The sequence below is a fragment of the Ovis aries genome, chromosome X (genome assembly GCF_016772045.2).
Source record: "Ovis aries strain OAR_USU_Benz2616 breed Rambouillet chromosome X, ARS-UI_Ramb_v3.0, whole genome shotgun sequence".
Taxonomy (NCBI): Eukaryota; Metazoa; Chordata; class Mammalia; order Artiodactyla; family Bovidae; genus Ovis; species Ovis aries.
The window spans coordinates 30,055,208-30,075,601 of record NC_056080.1 but is presented as its reverse complement, the minus strand read 5'-3'; the positions used below and the strand labels follow the sequence as shown (position 1 = coordinate 30,075,601).

General features: G+C 39.6%; 1 protein-coding gene and 1 non-coding gene across 11 annotated transcripts in view; one reads left to right on the top strand and one right to left on the bottom strand.

Annotated features, from left to right (window-relative positions):
• The window catches only part of TAB3 (TGF-beta activated kinase 1 (MAP3K7) binding protein 3), a 92,708-nt gene that overhangs the window by 20,676 nt on the left and 51,638 nt on the right, over positions 1 to 20,394 (top strand). For 6 of the 10 annotated variants that reach the window (XM_060407869.1, XM_060407865.1, XM_060407867.1 and 3 more), the window contains exons 2-3: positions 13,959 to 14,043; positions 14,279 to 14,400. The exons of 2 other annotated variants lie outside the window; for them this stretch is intronic. The gene's annotated coding sequence lies outside the window, so the exon portion shown is untranslated. The remainder of the gene's footprint in view (positions 1 to 13,958; positions 14,044 to 14,278; positions 14,401 to 20,394) is intronic. 2 more of the 10 variants (XM_060407866.1, XM_042242254.2) reach the window with 1 other exon arrangement.
• Positions 2,629 to 2,700, bottom strand: TRNAS-GGA (transfer RNA serine (anticodon GGA)). The gene has a single exon. It is a non-coding gene; the product is annotated as a tRNA-Ser (tRNA).

Below are 20,394 nucleotides of genomic sequence, written 5' to 3'. Positions count from 1 at the left end.
AGTTGGACATGACTGAGTGACTTCACTTTCACTTTCATGAGCCTATTACCATTTTTCTTAATTGTTTTGTGTTTATTTTCTATAGGTAAGTCTTTTCCTTCTCTTATTTCCTGCCTAGAGAAGTTCCTTTAGCATTTGTTGTAAAGCTGGTTTGGTAGTGCTGAATTCTCTTTAACTTTTGCTTATCTAGAAAGCTTTTGATTTCGCCATCAGATCTGAAGGAGTCTTGCTGGGTAGAGTATTCTTGGCTGTAGGTTCTTCCCTTTCATCACTTTAAATATATCATGCCATTCCCTTCTGGCCTGTAGTTTCTGTTGAGAAATCAGCTGATAGCCTGATGGGAGTTCCATTGTATGTTGTCATTTTTCCCTTGTTGCTTTTAGTATTTTCTCAGTGTCTTTCATTTTTGTCAGTTTGATTACTGTGTGTCACACTGTGTTCCTCCTTGTGTTTATCCTGCCTGGGACTCTCTGTGCTTCCTAGAGTTGGTAGGCTATTTCCTTTCCCACATTAGGGAAATTTCAGCTATTATCTCTTCAAATATTTTCTCCGGTCCTTTCTCTCTCTCCTCTTTCTAGGACCCTTATAATGCAAAGGTTGGTGTGTTTAATGTTCTCCCAGAGGTCTGTTAGGCTGTCTTCATTTCTTTTCATTCTTTTTTCTATATTCTGTTCTGTGGCAGTAATTTCCACCATTCTGTCCTCCAGGTCATTTATCCATTCTTCTGCCTCAGTTATTCTGCTATGGATTCCTTCTAGTGCATTGTTCATCTTTCTGTCTGTTCTTTAGTTCTTGTAGGTCTTTAGTAAACATGTCTTACATCTTCTCAGTCTTTGCCTCCATTCTTTTTCTGAGATCCTGAATCATCTTCACTTATCATTTTTCTGAATTCTTTTTCTGGAAGGTTGCCTATCTCCACTTCATTTAATTATTTTTCAGGGGTTTTATCTTGTCCCTTCATCTGAGACATAACTTTCTGCTTTTTCATGCTGATTAATTTTCTGTAATGTGGCTTTTCTTTTAGTCTCTCTGGGGCTATGGTTCTTGGTTCTTCTGTCTGCCCTCTGGCAGAGGAGGAGGCTCACAGGCTTGTATAGGCTTCCTAATGGGAGGGACTGATGGTGGGAATAACTGGATCCTGCTCTGGTGCACAGGGCCTTGCTCAGTAAAGCTTTAATCCAATTATCTGCTGGTGGGTGGGGTTGCAGTCCCTCCCTGGTAATTTTTTTGGCCTGAGACAGCGAGCCCTATGGGCTCTATGGTCTGTGGGCTCCATTTTTGGGTTAATGGCGACCCCTAAGAGTGTTAACACCAAGGGGAGTCTTCCAGGACTGCAGCTGCCAGTTCCCCCATCCATGTGGTGAGCCCCTGTTGACCCATGCCTCCACAGGAGACCCTCCAACACTAACAGGTAGTTTTGGCTCAGTCTCCTATGGGGTCACTGCTCCTTTCTTCTGAGTCTTGATGCATGCAAAGTTTTATATTTTCCCTCCAAGACTGGAGTCTGTGTTTCCCCCAATCCTGTGGAAGTATTATAATCAAATCCAGCTGGCCTTCAAGGTCAGATTCCCTGGGGATTCCAAGTCCCTTTGTCAGATTCCCAGGCTGGGAAGCCTGACATAGGGTTCAGAATCTTCACAACAGTGGGAGAATTTATTTGGTATTGTTTTTCTCCAGTTTGTGGCTACCCACCTGGCGGGAATGGGATTTAATTTTTAATCATGATTATGCCCCTCCTATCGTCTTGATGGGGTTTCTTCTTAGACTTTGGATGTGAGAGTATCTTTTTTTGGTGGGTTCCAGCATCTTGTCGATGGTTGTTCAACAGCTAGTTGTGATTTTGGTGCTCTCATGGGAGAAGAAGAGTGCACTTCTTTCTATTCCACCATCTTGAACCCGAAGCCTGGGGTTTTATCTTATTCCTCCATTTGGGACACACTCATCTACCATGTCATTTTGTCTTAACTTTCTGTGGTAGTAGTTTCTATCCTGCAGGCTGCAGAGTTGTGGTTCTTGCTTCTGCTGTCTCCTTTGGTGAATGAGGCTGTCTTAGATGCTTCTGCAGGCTTCCTGGTGGGAGGGACTTGTTCCTGCCCATTGGTGGGTGCGGCTGGGTCTTGTCCCTCTGCTGGGCAGGGTCCTGTCAGGTGCTGTGCTTATCAGGCAGCTGTGGGCTCCAGAAAGCTTTATAAACAGCCTGTCTGCAGATGGGTGGGGCTGTGTTCCTGCCCTGTTGTTTGGCCTGAGGCATCCCAGCACTGGAGTCAATAGGTTGTTGGGTGGGGCCAGGTCTTGGTGAGAAGATGGCTACCTCCAAGAGGGCCCATGTCAATGAGTACTCTCCAGAACTACTGCCCCCAGTTTCTTTGTCTCTGCACTGAGCCACAGCCACCCCCTTCCTCCACAGAAGGCCCTAAAATACCAGCAGGTAAGTCTAGCTCAGGCTCTTATGAGTCACTGATTTTGTGCCCTGGGTCCTGGTGTGCATAGTAAGTAAGTAAGTAAAGTCGCTCAGTCGTGTCCAACTCTTTGCGACCCCATGGACTGTAGCCTACCAGGCTCCTCCCTCCATGGGATTCTCCAGGCAAGAGTACTGGAGTGGGTTGCCATTTCCTTCTCCAGGGGATCTTCCCAACCCAGGGATCGAACCTGGGTCTCCCGCATTCCAGGCAGACACTTTAACCTCTGAGCCACCAGGGAAGCCACAAGATCTTGTATTAACCGTCCTCTGGAAGTTTGTTTCTCCCAGTCTGGTGGAATTCCTACAGTCAAAGCCCTCTGGCCTTTAGAGCTAGATTCTCTGGGTGTTCTGCTGCCCTACTCTCAGGCTGGGGAGCCTGACTTGAGGCTCAGACCTTTCATGTCTGTTGGAGAGCTTCTGTGGTATAATTTTTCTCTAATTTGTGGGTTGTCCACCTGGCTGTTAAAGGATTTGATTTTATCACAATTGCATTCCTCTTACCATCTTGTGACTTCTTTGTAGATGTAGGATATCAGTTTGGAAGGTTCCAGTGTTTATTTTTTTTTGTCAATGGTCATTCAGCAGTTAGTTGCGATTTTGATCTTTTTATAAGAAGAGGTCAACTCTTTTTCTTCTACTTTACAATTGTGTCTCCCTTCCCTTGCTTTTCAGTCTTGATTCGTATTTTCTCTGCATGGGAATGAATACTAGGTTGGCAGTTGTTTTTCTTTTTGCTACTTAGAGATGTTTTTAGCATCCATATTTATTGTTGAGAATTAAGTGTTGTTGCTTCTTTCAAAGTAATCATCTTTCCACCTTAGGATGCCTTAGTGGCTTTTTCTTTGTTCATTTTCAGCTAAGAACTCATTGATATTCTTAAATTTGTGGCTTGACATCTTTCATCAGTTTTGGAAATTTTCAGCCATTCAAATGTTGCCTCTACCCCATACTCTCTCTCCTTTCCTTTTGGAATTCCAATTCACTGTACTGTATGTTAGATCTTCACACCATTTCCCCATGTTTCTTTCTGTCTTTATTCTGAGGTTTTTTCCTACCAGCCCTTCTCTGACTCACTCAGCTGTGTCCATTGGCTGTTAAACCTGTTCATTGAGTGGTTAATTTCATTTTCTGTATTTTTCAGTGAAATAATTATTTGCTTCTAATGAAAATCTGGTATATCAGGTTTTATGGTTTCACATTCATTGTTGAGATTTTAAAGTTTTCATCTCCTTGAACATGTTAAGTATAGTATAAAGTCTTTGTTAATTCTATTATTTTGGAGTCTCTGTGAGCCTCTTTTTGTTATTTTATGTTTCTGTTGCTTTTGATCTTATGTGTCTTGTTTCCCTAAGTGCCTGGTTGTCATTAATTGTTTACTGGGCATTGAAATTGGAAAAATTACTTGAGGAATCATGAGCCACAAATGATATCTTCCAGGAAGGGTTTTTTGGGGTGGGGGGGATTGGGGGTAGTGGCATCTGCTTGAGGGAATCTAGGATTACTTAGACAAATTTCTGCTCTCAAGATATTTTTGGCCTAACCAGATGACTCAGGGCCAAATTGCTTTCAATTTATGGACTGTTTAATTTCTGGCTCACCTGTATTTTTAAGCTCCCTTCAGGTTTCTAATCTGAAGTTAGTGAAAGGGATTTTCCTGTTGTCCCTCTGGGCCTACCTAGCTGTAAGGTACAATTTAACTTTTAGTTTCTTCTGAATCGCTGGTTTCACCTCTCTGAATTCCAGTCCTTTAATGGATCGGAAAGCACTATCCCATTTGTTTTTTGATCCTTTAAGAAAGTCATTTTTTGTATTTTGTCCAGCTTTATTATTTGTCTTTAGGGGGACGCTTGGTTCAAATTAGCTAATATCCCATAACCAAGAGAAGGAGCCTACCCATTGGCTCTTATGACAGAACATGATTTTGTCTTATTTTCTAGGCCAGACTCAGACCCTTGTTTTCATTAAATTTTGTTTTATGTAGCTGTAGTCACTTGGTTAACTTTGTTCATTTTAATTAAAAGGTTACAATCCATTTGTGTGTGTGTGTGTGATTATAAATAAGTTGTTACTTGAATAGTCAGCAGAATTTTAGTCCCTTCCACCTAGGCAGTTTCTAGTCCTTGACAATGGACAAATTAAAGTTTCAGCTAAAAATAAGTCTCTGGAATGACAGAACGTGAAGTCCCTTTTAATTGATATTGAAATTGGGGTATACAATATCAATTAAGTTTTTTTCCCTGCTTGTTGATAAGAATGGTTTTCTGGTTCTACTGTTACCATTTGACTTCTGTTTTAGTGTGCCCATTTGTAAATATAATATGTGTTTGTCATGGTGAAATAGAAAAAAGGCAGTTCTGTTGAGATTCTTGTTTGCTGCATTATTAAAGCTCTCAAGCATCCTCTCGGAGAAGGCAGTGGCACCCCACTCCAGTACTCTTGCCTGGGAAATCCCATGGATGGAGGAGCCTGGTAGGCTGCAGTACATGGGGTCACGAAGAGTCAGACACGACTGAGCGACTTCACTTTCACTTTTCACTTTCATGCATTGGAGAAGGAAATGGCAACACACTCCATATTCTTGCCTGGAGAATCCCAGGAATGGGAGCCTGGTGGGCTGCCGTCTATGGAGTCGTACAGAGTCGGACATGACTGAAGTGACTTAGCAGCAGCAGCAAGCATCCTCTTGAATGAATATGGTGCTTTACAAATTACAGACATTTTCTCTCTGTGTAAAACTAATTTCTACAACATCTTGTGGGGTGTGGTATTAAGCAAAGGGTTTGGAAACAGGAGCTAACAGAGGTTAAGGAACTTGTCTGTGGCCCCACAGCTGGTGAGTGGTTTATGTCGTCTGTGACTATTGCAGTGTTTCATTTCAGCTATTGTGGCCAGTTAACTCTTGCCTATAGATGTCACTGATTTCCCAGTTTTGTCACATTATGCTTTCTTTTTTCTGTGCACTGTGTAATATAATGATCTCATGACTTGTATCCAAAGACTGAGATAATTGGAACATTATTCTCTCATATCCCATCCTCACTGCCTCTCACCTTAGCGCATTTCTAGAATATGGTCATGCACTAGAGTTTGCCAACCCCTCTGCCCTGTTGTAAAGTTTGCTTTGTCACCCTACATGTATAGTTAATCCCATTCCCTATTTACTCATGCCTCAATTTTTCTAATTGTAAAAAAGATGCCTCTTTTGTTTCCAATGTACTTGTTATCTTTCTTGTCACTCATGGTTAACCTCAAAGTCTCTAACCTTACTGGGTATTTTCTGTAAGCTTTCCTTTCTTTTCTAATCACTGTTTATGTGATCCTAGCCTAAACCTTACTTGTTTTGATCCTCTGAATCTTAACGGAAAGCAAAAAGCTTTTATGCCTCAGAAGCTTTTCCTAGCAGTACTGCCAGTGTTTCTATATGTCTGGTGGTGCTTCTGCTTCTGAATGGTGCTCACATCTTATTTTTAGCATCCTTATAATGAAAGCCTTGAACAGTTATCTTACATTTTCGTTGTTCTTGCTCAGTCGCCAAGTTGTGTCTGACTCTGCGACCCCACGGACTGTAGCACACCAGGCCTCCCCGTCTGTCAACATCTCCCGGAGTTTGCCCAAGTTCATGTCCATTGAATCACTGATGCCATCCAACTGTGAATGTCAAATGCCCTTGTTTACTTGAAGCTTTTTCATTTACATAGTGTTCAGTTATTACTTGTTAACAGGTATGAGGATGCATCCTCTTCAAATTTAGTACTACTCCATTTTCTCTTGAGAACTGTTGTCACTGTAATTTTTTGTCCTTATCCAAGGATTTTTTAAAAATGTTTAATTAAATTTATTTATTTTAATTGAGGGACAGTTACTTTACTGTGTTGGTTTCTCCCAAGCATCAGCACGAATCAGTGGTTCTGGTGCTTCTCCTAAGTCACTTCAACTCTTGGCAACTCTTTGCAACACCAGGGGCTGTAGCCCGCCAGGCTCCTCTGTCCATGGGATTCTCCAGGCAAAACACTGGAGCAAGTTGCCATTTCCTTCTGCAGGGATCTTCCCAACCCAGGGATCAAACCCATGTCTCCCGTATTGCAGGCAGATTCTTTAGAGTCTGTGCCACCAGGGAAGCCCTCCCTCTACCTATCCAAGGTTTTCTTGGAAGTTCATTCATTGGGTTTCTTCCCCATCTCATTCACAAAACTGTCATGCTTTAAAATGTTGATAGAAGGTACCAGTATCTTTTGAATGTCCTCCTATTTCAGACCTTTACACTTTCCCCTCTTCCTTCTCTTTTAATCCTGTATCTTTTCTGTTGTCTACTTTGTTTTTCTTCAGTATACTTGATTTACTTGAATGCATCTCTCCTTTCTCTGAACTCTTTTTGTTATCAGGGTACAGAGTGTGTATGTTGTTTTTCACCAGCTCAAGAGTAAGCTTTAAGACATGGCATGGGCAGCTTAAAAAAATTAAAAGGGCATGGGCTTTACCGTTTTGCCTTATCACTTATTTATTGCAGGGCCTTGCATATAATAAGATCCAATAAATATTTAAAAGTTTGAATTTAACATAACTATAAACTATGCTTATAATTTCTGATTAACATAATTATTAACCATAATATTAGTTAATATTAACTGACTTTAAATATAATGGTTTTGTCTCTTTAAGGATTTATCATCTCTGGACTGCCTTAAGAATCCTTTCAGTAGTTTTATATTTTTAGCTTCTTTTTTTGTGATCTCTATACGAAAGAATGAAAATCATCAGCTTTTAAGTATTATTTTGAATACATTGTTTTTTTCCTTCCTTAAAGGACTTTGTAGTGACCTTCAGTTGATATTTTCTTTTGAAATTTTTATTTGGAACATTTTGAAATGTACAGGAAAAAAAGTTCAGTGAACATCTATGCTACATTCATCAACATTTCACCATAGTTGTGTCATAGTCCCCTTACCACTCTTTTTTGCTGAGAATTTATGGCATACCCAAGACATTATTTCATCCTTAGGTAACATGTATGTAAAACAACACATTTTCATACGTGACTGCAATGTTTTGTCATATATAACACACTTGATAGTGATTCCTTAATTACATGTATAATACTTCTTAATCCATGTTCAGGTCTTCCCTGTAGCTCAAAGGGATAAGAGTTCTCCTGTAGTGTAGGAGACTGCGGTTCGACTCCTTGGTCAGGAAGATCCTCTGGAGAAGGGAATGGCAATCCACCCCAGTATTCTTGCCTGGGAAATCCCATGGACAGAGAAGCCTGGCAGGCTACAGTCCGTGGGCTTGCAAAGAGTCGGACGCAACTGAGCGACTAACACTAGTACTGCACCATCAACACTACTAATCCATGTTCAAGTGTTCCTAGTTATCTAAAAAAAATTTCTTTTTGTAGTCAGTTTGTTGAGAAGGTTCAGATGTTGACAGCCTGATCCCTTCACGAAGCCCCAATTTTCACCTAATGCTTTTACGATTCATTATCTGCAATTGCATGGTGGTGGTGGTTGCTGTTTAGTTGCTAACTCATGGCTGACTTTTTGCGACCCCATGGACAGTAAGTAGCTCACTGGGCTCCTCTGTCCATGAGATTTTCCTGGCAAGAATACTGGAATGTGTTGCCATTTCCTTCTCCAGGGGATCTGCCTGATCCAGGGATCAAACCCTAGTCTCCTGCTTGGCAGGTAGATTCTTTACTGCTGAGCCACCACAGAAGGAAGCCCTACAATTGTATGGATTAGTTATTAAATTAAAAATAGCAAAATAGTGTTGTAAATTGGTCACTTTTGCCATTATTAGCTGAAACTTATCTCAGAGAACTTTTTACTCATTCACTTAAACTAGTTGGTTAACCTAAAATATCTCGGTAGTTCTCGAGTTGTTAATATCCTCTGTGGGGAAAGAAGACTGCTTTCTTTTTTAGCTAAGACTTTATATTATTTCACTAAGGCTTATAATAAAGTACTTTTCTTCCTTCCTGAGGAAGTTAAAAGTTATTCTTGAATGGAAGATTAATGAATTTGTGGATTGGATTATTGGGAGGGCCTCCCAGTCCTAAGTGAGCAGTCACAATTCTCTTAAGGTATAGTGGGGTGTGGGGGATGGGGAGACAAAGGGGAAAAAAACCCCCAAACATACCCTCTTCACTGTTAGGTCTTGCACTGAGGATGTGGTACTCACTTGAGGTATGGAAATTTTTAAACATTCTTCTATTTTCCCAGAGAATAAATTAGACTCAATGTAGAGTCTGTATAGACTCATATAGAGTCATTTAAAGATCTCTGGCCTTTAAACTGTCTTGGCACAGTTTTGTAATCAAACACATCAAAATTTAATAATTAGTATATCATGCAGTGCTGCAGGGACCTCTGCTGGTCTGCCCAGGGATGAAGCAGAAACCTCAGAAAACCTTTGGCCATTCCTTCAGCTGTTGTGAGCTGTGCCTTAGGCACTAGAGGTGACTGACTGGGAAGGGGGTCAGAGTGGCTCAGGCAGTCAGATGAACATTTTGTTACTGATTGAATATAAGCATCATTCATTGAAATTTCAGGTAGTAAATATGTACACATGGCTGCTTTCCTTTTTCTTGACCTTTTATTTGTATACTGTATCACTTGCTTATGTAGCCTTCCTTAGTTTCATAGTTTGAATCATACCTCTTCAGTCTTTCATTTGTTTAGGACAGTGTCTTCAGCATTTTCTTTATTTTTTTTTTATCCTGAATTGTTGCATGTCAAAGTGGGCAAGGTGTTTTAGTTGAAGTTTCACCAGTTCAAACATTGAAGATAAGGAATGTATTATCTGTGTTTGTGTATTTTTATGATCACATTAGAGCAGAAAAGTTTTGAAAACTAATCTGTATTGCTATCAGCATGTTTGTTTACTCTATCTCCTTGCCCCCATCCCTTTTGTACATTTAATAAAAAGGATGAAAAAATAAAAATAGATGTCCAGATAGGTTCATATGTTAAAAATTAGGCCCTAAATCAGGACTCAAAGCAAGTTCTTTGTCCATTTCATTTGCTATTAGAAACTTCATCAACAAATGAAAGAGTAACTTAGCCATTATTTTGAATAAAGAGGACTAATATTACCCATGACGTTAAAAGATACTTGCTCTTTGGAAGAAAAGCTATGACCAACCTAGACAGCATATTAAAAGGCAGAGACATTACTTTGCCTACAAAGGTCCATCTAGTCAAAGTTCTGGTTTTTCCATTAGTCATGTATGGATGTGAGAGTTGGACTATAAAGAAAGCTGAGCACAGAAGAATTGATCTTTTGAACTGTGGTGTTGGAGAACACTCTTGAGAGTCCCTTGGACTGGAGATCCAGTCCGTCCATCCTGAAGGAAATCAGTCCTGAATATGCATTGGAAGGACTGATGCTGAGGATGAAACTCCAATACTTTGGCCACCTGATGTGAAGAACTGACTCATTAGAAAAGACCCTGATGCTGGGAAAGATTGAGGGCAGGAAGAAAAGGGGTCGACAGAGGATGAGAAGGTTGTATGGCATCACCGACTCAATGGACGTGAGTTTGAGTAAACTCCAGGAGCTGGTGATGGATGGGGAGGCCTGGCGTGCTGCAGTCCATGGGGTCGCAAAGAGTTGGACACAGCTGAGAGACTGAACTGAACTGAATCTTACCTAGGTCCCAGCACCCCAATGGTTTGAGCTGGTGACATTTAAAAGACATTTTGCCCCAAGGAATAACTGGGTGTGTGCACCTATGCTTATCTTCTTCCAACTTGCTGGGTTTTATTGTAATATTTCTAGTCTCAGATACATGTTCAATAAATGAGTTGTATAGATGAAAAGTCTAGTATTATGGAAAAAATAAGGGTATAATTTTAAAATGGTATTATAGCCTAATTCCGTTAGTACATCTATATTGAGAAAGACTATATAACAATATGGCAGAAAGCGAAGAGGAACTTATGGGCCTCTTGATGAAGGTGAAAGAGGAGAGTGAAAAAACTGGCTTAAAACTCAACACTCAAAAAACAAAGATAATGGCATCCAGTCCCATCACTTCATGGCAATAAAAGAAGAAAAAGTGGAAGTAGTGACAGATGAAAAATTGTTTGCTCCTTGGAACAAAAGCTATGACAAACATAGACAGTGTATTAAAAAATAGAGACATTACTTTGCCAATAAAGATTTATATAGTCAAAGCTATGGTTTTTCCAGTAGTCATATATGGATGTGAAAGTTGGACCATAAAAAAGGCTGAGCACTGAAGAATTGATACTTTTGAACTGTGGTTTTGGAGAAGACTCTTGAGAGTTCCTTGGACTGCAAGGAGGTCAAACCAGTGAGTCCTAAAGGACATCAACTCTGAATATTCATTGGAATCACTGATGCTGAAGCTGAAGCTCCAACACTTTGCCCACCTGATGCAAAGAGCTGACTCATTTGAAAAGACCCTGATGCTGGGAAAGCTTAAAGGCAGAATAAGGGGACGACAGAGGATGAGATGGTTGCATGGCATCACTGACAACGCACCTGAATTTCAGCAAGCTCAGGAAGATGATGAAGGGAAGCCTGATGTGCTGCAGTCCATGGGGGTGCAGAGTTGGACACGACTGAGTGACTAAACAACAACAGTATAATAGTGTCAGCTTTGATGTCTATGGATAGTTTATTTTTCTTCCTTGTAATAATGTTCCTATTCTTTTTAACATCTGTTTTCTAATATATAATAACATATGTGGGTATGTGTTGTGAATTAAACACTGGAGAGGTTATGAGACCTGTTTTGTAGTCTTAGCTTTCTAGCAAAGTTTTAAATCCCTCTAGCCTTCAGTTGTCTTCTTGTGTAAAACAAGAGCGTTGTATGGAGGTTGGGTTTAGGATTTCTCAGCCTCGGAACTCTTGACATACTGTGCTAGACGATCCTTTGTTGACAGGGTTTGTCCTGTTTTACTGTAGAATGATGAGCAATATCCCTGGCCTGTGCCCGCCACATCCCAACAGCAACCTTCCCCAGTATGGCAAACAGAAACGTCTCCAAACATTGCCAAATGTGCCTTGAGAGGCAAAACTCATCCCCAGTTGAGAAACACTATGTTAGATGATGTGTAGATTTCTTTCCAGCTTTATAATTCTATGGTTTTTATTTTTTAAAATCCTGCTCTTTGCAACCCAGTTTAAATGTCATCTCCATGAAGCTTTGCCCACACACATCCCCCCCCCCCTTTTTTTGGTTCATTCTTAATTCTTTTACTGGCAAATTATAGGACTTATGGAGAAGGAAATGACATCCCACTCCAGTATTCTTGCTTGGAGAATCCCATGGACGGAGGAGCCTAGTAGGCTACAGTCCACAGGGTTGCAAAGAGTCGGACACGACTGAGTGACTTCACCTATAGGACTTAACCTCACTCTATTGTCTCTCTCAGTGCATTTCTTTCACTTTGAGGGCATGGGCCTTCTTTATCTCCAAGCTGAGTGCTCTGATTTTATTAAATGAATGGACAGTGGATTCAGGGGTATTGAAGGTTAGACATTGTAAAATAAATGATTAAAATGGCTTTTTTTTTTTTTTTGGTTATTCTTTCCAATCTTTGCAGTCAGAAATTACCACAGTTTCTGATCTTTAATTTCTTGGTTAGTGAGATTGACAACTCATGTTTCTTTAAGAAAGGCAGGAATCTCCTAAAGTGTTTGTGGGAGCTACACAAAACAAATTGAAGTTGCTTTTGCGAAAAATAAAGTCTCATGAAAATTCAAAATAGAATTGTTCCAACTGTCATATCCAAGTGTGTTTCAGATGACTCCACTTTGTTAATTAGAAAGGTGCCATCTATTCAGATAATAGAGAAAAAGAAAGGTAGTAAATAATTTTCCTACAGAACCTAGAATATCTCATCATCATTCATAGTCGAAGTCAATATTTCTCAAAGCAGCCCATAGTAAGAAATACATTTTAATCTTGATCTAGTACACACATACCAGGTTTTTGAGTCAGTATTTACTGAACTAAGTGAGAAGCCATGTCCAACTCTTTGCGACCCCATGGACTGTAGCCTGCCAGACTCCTCTGTCCATGGGATTCTCCAGGTGAGAACACTGGATTGGGTTGCCATTTCCTTCTCCAGGGGATCTTCCTGACACAGGGATCAAACCTGGGAAGCCCCAAGTTTGAAGCACTCTGATATTTTCTATTATATTTTCTAATTTAAATATTTCTGATACTTTATAGTATATTTAATATATTAAATTTATTATACAGTTGTCACAGCCAACCATTGGTAAAACACTGTTCAAAGTAAACTCTTGAAGTATAAAATGTCAAGATGATTTGCCTCTTGTATACATTATCAGTAGGTTGTCCTGTGTCTTTTTAGATGATGTCTTTTAATAATTGACCTAATGAAAACGTTGGAACACCTCAACCAAAGCAAATTAGATTTGCACTTATTTGGAACTTTATACATTTATTTATTTAGTGTCCACAAGGCACTGTAGGTCAAAGAACACGTTTGGTTCTCTTTCTCAAGGTTTACAGTTATAAAACCCAGAGGAAAATAAAAAGTTGATAAACAGTATTTCAAGTGCTCAATATGGTAACAAACACACAATAGCTTTTATAGTCATTTAGGAAGGAGAGAAAACTGTTTTGACTAAAGTCAATGGGGATAAGGTTAACATGAATGTAGGGTGGATTTTTGTCATGTCAGAGATCTGAAAAAGTTATTTCATGTGGTAGAAAACAGCCTTCATGTAGGTACAAGCACTTCTTGCTCATACTTGAAGTTAAGTTTTCAGGTACTATTTAAGATAAAGTAACTGAGAAGTGAAAAAAATTTTTTTAATAGAGTGAAACACTGAAAAAAATACATTATAAACAGAAAATGTTATTTTAACTCTGCTGTGGTTATAAGGAGTTTGAGTCAGTAGATTAATTGGAAACATATGCATGATGGCTCTGATATGTAATACAAGCCAGTATTTGCCCTAAAATGATAAGGTTAATGTTGAATTATTAGATTTACTAAGAATGAATATAGTTTCTAAATGACGGAGAGAGAATGCTCATCTTTGTCAAAATAAGCCAGTAAGATCAGTATTGTATACAAAAATTGTTCTTCATGGAGCAGAAATGGGTTATACAGTAGCAGTGTTTTAAAAGTTATATACTATTTTGCCGGTGCAATTGAAAATTTTGTACATGCTTGATAGGCCTGGGCTGCTTCATTTCTACTCTTGATGGAATGGGGAGCTCAAGGTGGTAGATCACAACCAGGTGTGTTACAAAAGCCTTATGAGAAAACAGGCAGTGGACTTTTTGTCTTTCTGAACTGCTCTATTCTGTGGGATAATGTAGAATTTACTGTAGAAAATATTTGTGACCTAAAGGAAAAGAAGAGTCTGATTGTGATGATACTTGGAAAAGAACCACTTGCCCCCAAAGTGTGGTCTAGCACCCTGTCTGCTTAAGTCACTGTATTGAATTAGGAAGTTAATAAAAGGACAACTTATCTCCTCATTTTGTCAGATTTCCAGTCTACTGAAAAGAATGTGCTTTGAGAGCTGGAGATGTGAATAAGAGTCCTGTGCCACGAGTCATAAACCATTTTGAGGTAATTTAAAATCCAAAGTTTATTTTTTAGAACAGTTTTAATTTTTCAGAAAAATTGCAAAGTTAATAGACAGTTCCTTTATACCCTGCACTCGATTTCCTTTGTTACTAATAACTTACAGTAGCATGGTATACTTGTTACAGTTAATTAACCAATATTACAACTGTTATTAACTAAAATTTATATTTTATGCAGATTTCCTTAGTTTTTAACCTAATTATTTTTTCTCTTTCAGGATCCCACCAGGGTACCCTATTTCAGTTATCGTCATGTCTTTTTAGGCTCCTCTTGGCTGTGACAGTTTCTCAGACTTTCCTTGTTTTGATGACCTTGTCAGTTTTGAAGATAATTGATCAGGTATTTTGTAGAATGTCCCTCAGTTAGGATTTATCTGATGTTTTTCTCATGGTTAGACAGGTTATTATGGGTTTGGGCGAGGAAGACCATAGAGTAAAGTACCATTCTCATTACGTTATATAAAGGGTACAATGCTATCATCATGATTTATCACTGTTAATGTTTACTCTGTAACCTGGCTAAGAATATGTTTGTCAAGTTTCTCTGCTCTAAAGTTAACTTAAAAACAACAACAACAACAACAACAACTCTGTTCCATGCTGTGTTGTTTGGAAATAAGTCACAAAGTGTAGTCCTGTCTTAGTCCTAAGGAGTAGGAAGTTTGCTCTGTCTTGAGGGTGTCCTACATAAATTACTGGGAATTCTACATGGGAGATTTATTAACTTTTTTATTTATTCAGTCATTTGTTTATCAGTTCGGGCTTATGGATATTTCTTTTCTATGGTGGGTGATAATCCAGTACTACCTTATTTATTTTGTTGCTCAAGTTTTTTATGTTTTGGCCATTAGGAACTCTTTTGGTTGGCTCCTATTTCACTCTGGCATGCCCTCATCTTCATGTGTTTCTTGGTTTTTCTTTGTGTTTTTTGTTTTGGGAACATGTCCTTACTTTCTGGTACTAAAAGACCAGGTTTCTTTTATTAGAGAATGCTATTGGAAATGAAGATCTAGATGCTAGGTGTGCGTGTGGCTACTAGGGTTTTCCTGTTTCTAGGCCCTTTTAGCTGAAATCCTATGTATATGTTACCTGTATATTTATGCATATCTATAAGTATTTCTATGTATTCATTTCTCTCTCTCTCTCTCTCTCTCTGTGTAGGTAAACATGAGTTCATATTGATGTCTCCAAGTCTAATCCATTACCACATAGGTCATTCTAGCCTCCTCCCCTTACTTTTCTGCAACCTCCCACTCCAACAGTGAGAAATATGGCTCCCACCAGTCGCCATCCATTTACTTAGTTGTTTAATCCCATTGTGCATGCATAGTTGTGTATCAGTTTTGTTAACCTGTACCCCTGTGGCAGCTTGATCACTGGAATACAATACTCATGTACAGTTCCTTTTGTCTTTAGCTTTACAGACTACTCCAAAGTTATTTAGATTGGCAACTTTCCTCCATCCCCTGCAGTGATAACTGTTTCGTATACTAGTAATACAGTTAGATTTTATCATATGGTCTCCATTCCTTCGTGGAACTCCCTGACTTTCTAAAAGATTTTTTAAAATTTCTATACTTTAAGGTTGGTTCTTTGTGTTAAAAAGTCCTATGGGTTTTGACAAGTGCATAATGTCATGTACCTCCCACTAGAGTGTGATGCAGAATTATTTCACTGTCCTAAAAATCTCTTATGTTTCACCTATGAGCCCTCCTATCCTCCCCAGAAACCTCTGGCAACTGTTGGTCTTTTTACTGTCTTCTGTCGTTTTGCCTTTTCTAGAATGTTCTTGAAATATTTTTGAAGTCACTTTATAAAGGAAATCTTTGATTTCTCTAACCAAGATACCATTTTCTCCCCTACCACCAACTCATTCTTAATTGAACAAAATATTTCTAATAAGTAAGAATCAAGGCTTTCCTACTTCCTTTGTCCATTACCACTATATAAGGTCATTAAGCTTTGTTTATCTTTTAATATCCTACCTCTTTGTTACCAGCCTCGGAATTGGGAGGAAATACCAAGTACCTTTATTTTTATTTCTGAAGGGGAGATTGGTGGGGGAAGGCAGGCAAGTGGCATGTATGGTATGTCCTGTATAGGTGGCAGCTGGCAAATAGATACTCATGGGAAGGGGCGTTATGCTTCAATTTAATCTGAATATGCTTCTGTTTCTTTCTGGGGATTTATATTTAACTTGAAAATAGCTTTGATGAATCTTTGAATATGAATATTACTTTGGTCTGTAGTCTCTTGAGAATATAACAATTTGAGATAGGTGCAGTGAATATGTGACTATGTCAAAAAAGTTTCTAATATGAATGAAAATCCCATAGGATGATAGTTTTAGAAATTATTTGGAAGGGTCATTTAGGAGAAATAATAACTATCCTGTTCCTATTTCTCACTTGTATTTTGGTAGCATCCTTACAGGTATATGTATGAAAAATCTTCTTAGCCTTCCACTGAAAGATTATCTTAAAACTTCTCTCACAATAAGGCTTTTTTTCAAACCTGGGAAATGCTCACCTCACTAAACTTAACATGCTAGCAGTGATTGTCAGCCACAGATATTGTTACCTTTCCTGGGGCCATTTGGAGGTGCTGTTGGGATTTTACAGGGGGAGACCAGGATGCCAAACACCTTGTGTCATGTGCAGTGGACTTGCATGATGAATCATTATGCCCCACATTACCACATCAATAGCATACTGTTGAGATGCACTAGGTAGACTAATACATGTAGTACTACCTTTCAGCTTCTCTATTGAACACATGTCAGCTGTCAAGAGACCCAACAAATATGTCAGTGAATGGAGCAAGGCATGGCCTCTGTCTGGAACATGCGAGGGGAGTGTAGGGATTAGGCACGCTAGAGAGTATGTCCTTAGGTTCAGCTGGTTATTGACTACTACTGGTAGATCTGACTTTTCGGACAAAAGCTAGATACCCAAGGTTTAATGTAAAATTGTCCTAAACTGTGGCTTTTTTCTTTTTATCACACCAAGGCCAAACCCAACAGATTGGTGGGCTGGTTTTGGCCCACAGACCATTGGGTTATAACCTGTGATGTAATTATCTTAGAAAGTGAGCTAAAATTTTGGCAGAGGTAAACAGTCAGGGTCATCATAGCCCTCAGTATTTGCTGAGCTTAGAAAAGGCTGTGGAGACAAAGCGCTAGGTGTTGAGGTCATCTTCTGTAGTGTAGAGAATTGTGGCATAGGAGTAGAACTCTGAGAGAACTTCCTCTCTGCTTGGATGGGGAAATTCTGTTGAGAGAAATTCTGCACCGCTGAAGGAAGCCTTAGGTAAGCATAATATCCCAGCCCTTCAGTTGCTGTAGTGCCTTAAAAAATAAGGAATCCTGCAAAGCTTGCAGGCAACAAAGGCTCAATGCTACAGAATCTCCTGGTTTATATGGCTTTGAAACTGTGTGACAGTCGTAGGGTTTATGCCTTCCATATTTGTTTGTTCTTGATCTAGGGTTACTGCCTACACAGCTCCACAGTCCACAGCTGTGGCCATCTGTGGTGTAGTTGGGGTGTTTCAGGGGGTGTCCCAGGAGATTGGTCATGTCCTGCTGCTACTGCTAAGTCGCTTCAGTCGTGTCCGACTCTGTGTAACCCCATCGACAGCAACCCACTGGGCTCGGCCGTCCCTGGGATTCTCCAGGCAAGAACACTGGAGTGGGTTGCCATTTCCTTCTCCAGTGCATGAAAGTGAAAAGTGAAAGTGAAGTCGCTCAGTTGTGCCCGACTCTTCGCGACCCCATGGACTGCAGCCTACCAGGCTCCTCCGTCCATGGGACTTTCCAGACAAGAGTACTGGAGTGGGTTGCCATTGCCTTCTCCTGGTCATGTCCTAATACTAGTACAGTTCAAATACTACTTGCATCTTCTGGCTGGTTTTGAGGTGTCACATCATGACTCATTTTAATATGATATGAAAAGTAGCAGCCCATTATAATATTGTTAAGTTATAAAGTCTGTATGTGTTTTGCATAGTTGAATACTGTAATATATATGAGCAGGAATTGATTGTATGTTTTAACCTGAATTGTTCAAATCTATAATATGAGATCCTATATGACAGTGTATAATTTTAGTTGTATTCTATGAGATTAAATACACAAATCCAGTGTAGTACTTTACTAGAAAACTGTTTTTTTAAGAAATTGGTTGATCTTATTGGTTGGAATATTTTCTGTTTGTAAACTGTTGGCTTAACCTCCCTCTGAGCAGAAAGGAAATAGCTTTTTAAAAAGTATTTCAGTATTTTATCATCCCCAAAAGTCAAGTTTATTTGAGAATGTTATATATTGTGAAATACATAATGATTATTCATGTTAGTTACTGCTTGAGTGAGTGAGTGAGTGTACAGAGCAGATTACTTATCACATTTGAGATTATTGACACAATCCCTTGAAGAGAATGAGCTTTTATCAGTTTAGATTCCTACTCCTTGTGAAAAGTAGGTCTACTATTAATCATCTTTTCAGATGGTAGCCATCTTTGTGGGTTAGCAAGCTGTTGGCCTTGATTGTAAAGATGCTTTTTAATGTTTTTTCAAAGGCAAGTATTTGTAATCCTTAAAAAAGAAAATGGCAGCTTTTCCCCTTCAGCTGTTTCTTGTATGTCTGAAATCAGCTGATTTGCAGAAGGATTCTTTCCTGCTCTCTCTGCCTTCCACATCCTACACACCTTTACCCTGCTATTGGGATGATAAATTGGTGAGAGTTTGCTATCTTTTCCCCCCTACCAGCTAATGAAAGAAGAGTGCTTGTCGTCACTCAGCTGGGAACATCCTTGTTAGCTACCAATGACATTGTGGAAAGAAAAGACATTGAAGACGGTAGGCTTGGGTTTGAGTCATGAATCTGCCATGTGCCCATTCTGAGTTTGATTTCATATTTGTAAAGTGGAGGTAATTATAACTATTTTTCAGGGTATGCCATAGTTGTTCAGTAAATGGTAGCTGATAAATAATGGTGATAAAGGCAGTAGTAACTTTGGTCTCAGTGCACCTGAGGTTCTGAATGGTAATAAAGCTAGCCAGGAGGTAGAAACCCCAAAGAGGTGTGAAATAGTCTGTGGTCCCAGGCTCTTGACATCTGAAAAATCCTTGTTTTTATTGACCTTTGTTTTTCTTTCTTATAAAAAGGCAGTTGCATTGCCCTTATATTTTAAGGACTTGAAAGTAGGGTTGAGAAATTAATAAAAACTGTTCTTTGAAGCCCCTTGGAAAGCTTAAGTGAAGCCTTTGGATGCTTCTGAAGCTCTTTATTGACAATAATTAAATAGCTGTCAGGTTGTCTGGATGTGGTTAAATCCCTTTTTGGTAGGAAAGCCATTATCATTTCTATAAATATCAACAGATTTGATTACCTAAAGTTATGAAGGAAGGGAGGAAGTAAGTGAAGTCACTCAGTCGTGTCCGACTCTTTGCAACCCCATGGACTGTAGCCTACCAGGCTTCTCTGTCCATGGTATTCTCCAGGCAAGAGTACTGGAGTGGGTTGCCATTTCCTTCTCTGGGGGATCTTCCCGACCCAGGGATTGAACCCGGGTCTCCCGCATTGGAGGCAGACGCTTTAACCTCTGAGCCACCAGGGAAGATAAAGCTTGAAGCAAAAGTCTCTCAGTTGTGTCCGACTCTTTGCAACCCCATGAAATTCTTCAGACCAGAATACTGGAGTGGGTAGCCTTTCCCTTCTCCAAGGGATCTTCCCAATCCAGGGATCGAACCCCGTTCTTCCATATGGCAGGTGGATTCTTTACCAGCTGAGCCACAAGTAAGCCCAGAATTACTGGAGTGGGTAGCCTATCACTTCACCAGTGGATCTTGGCCCAGGAATCGAACTAGGGTCTCTGACATTGCAGGCAGATACTTTATCAACTGAGTTATGAGGGAAGACCATAAAGTCATTCCTGTCATTAAATTAAATGAATTGCATTTTGTTCATTTCACCTAAGAAATATTGAATACCTTGTCTGTGCTAGACCCTGTGCCCAGTCAATAATGTACTCTTAAAGAAGATACTGATTTGGCGAATCTTAAAAGTTGTAGCTCTTAGCCTGTAATTTAAAATCAAAATCCAAAGGCCTTAGAGTTGTGCTGACCAGTAAGGTCAGTCAGTTCAGTCGCTCAGTCATGTCTGACTCTTTGTGACCCCATGGACTGCAGCACACCAGGCGTCCCTGTTCATCACCAGCTCCTGGAGCTTGCTCAAACTCATGTCCATGGAGTCCATGATGCCATTCAACCATCTCACCCTCTGTCATCCCCTTCTCCTCCTGCCTTCAATCTTTCCCAGCATCAGGGTCTTTTCCAACGA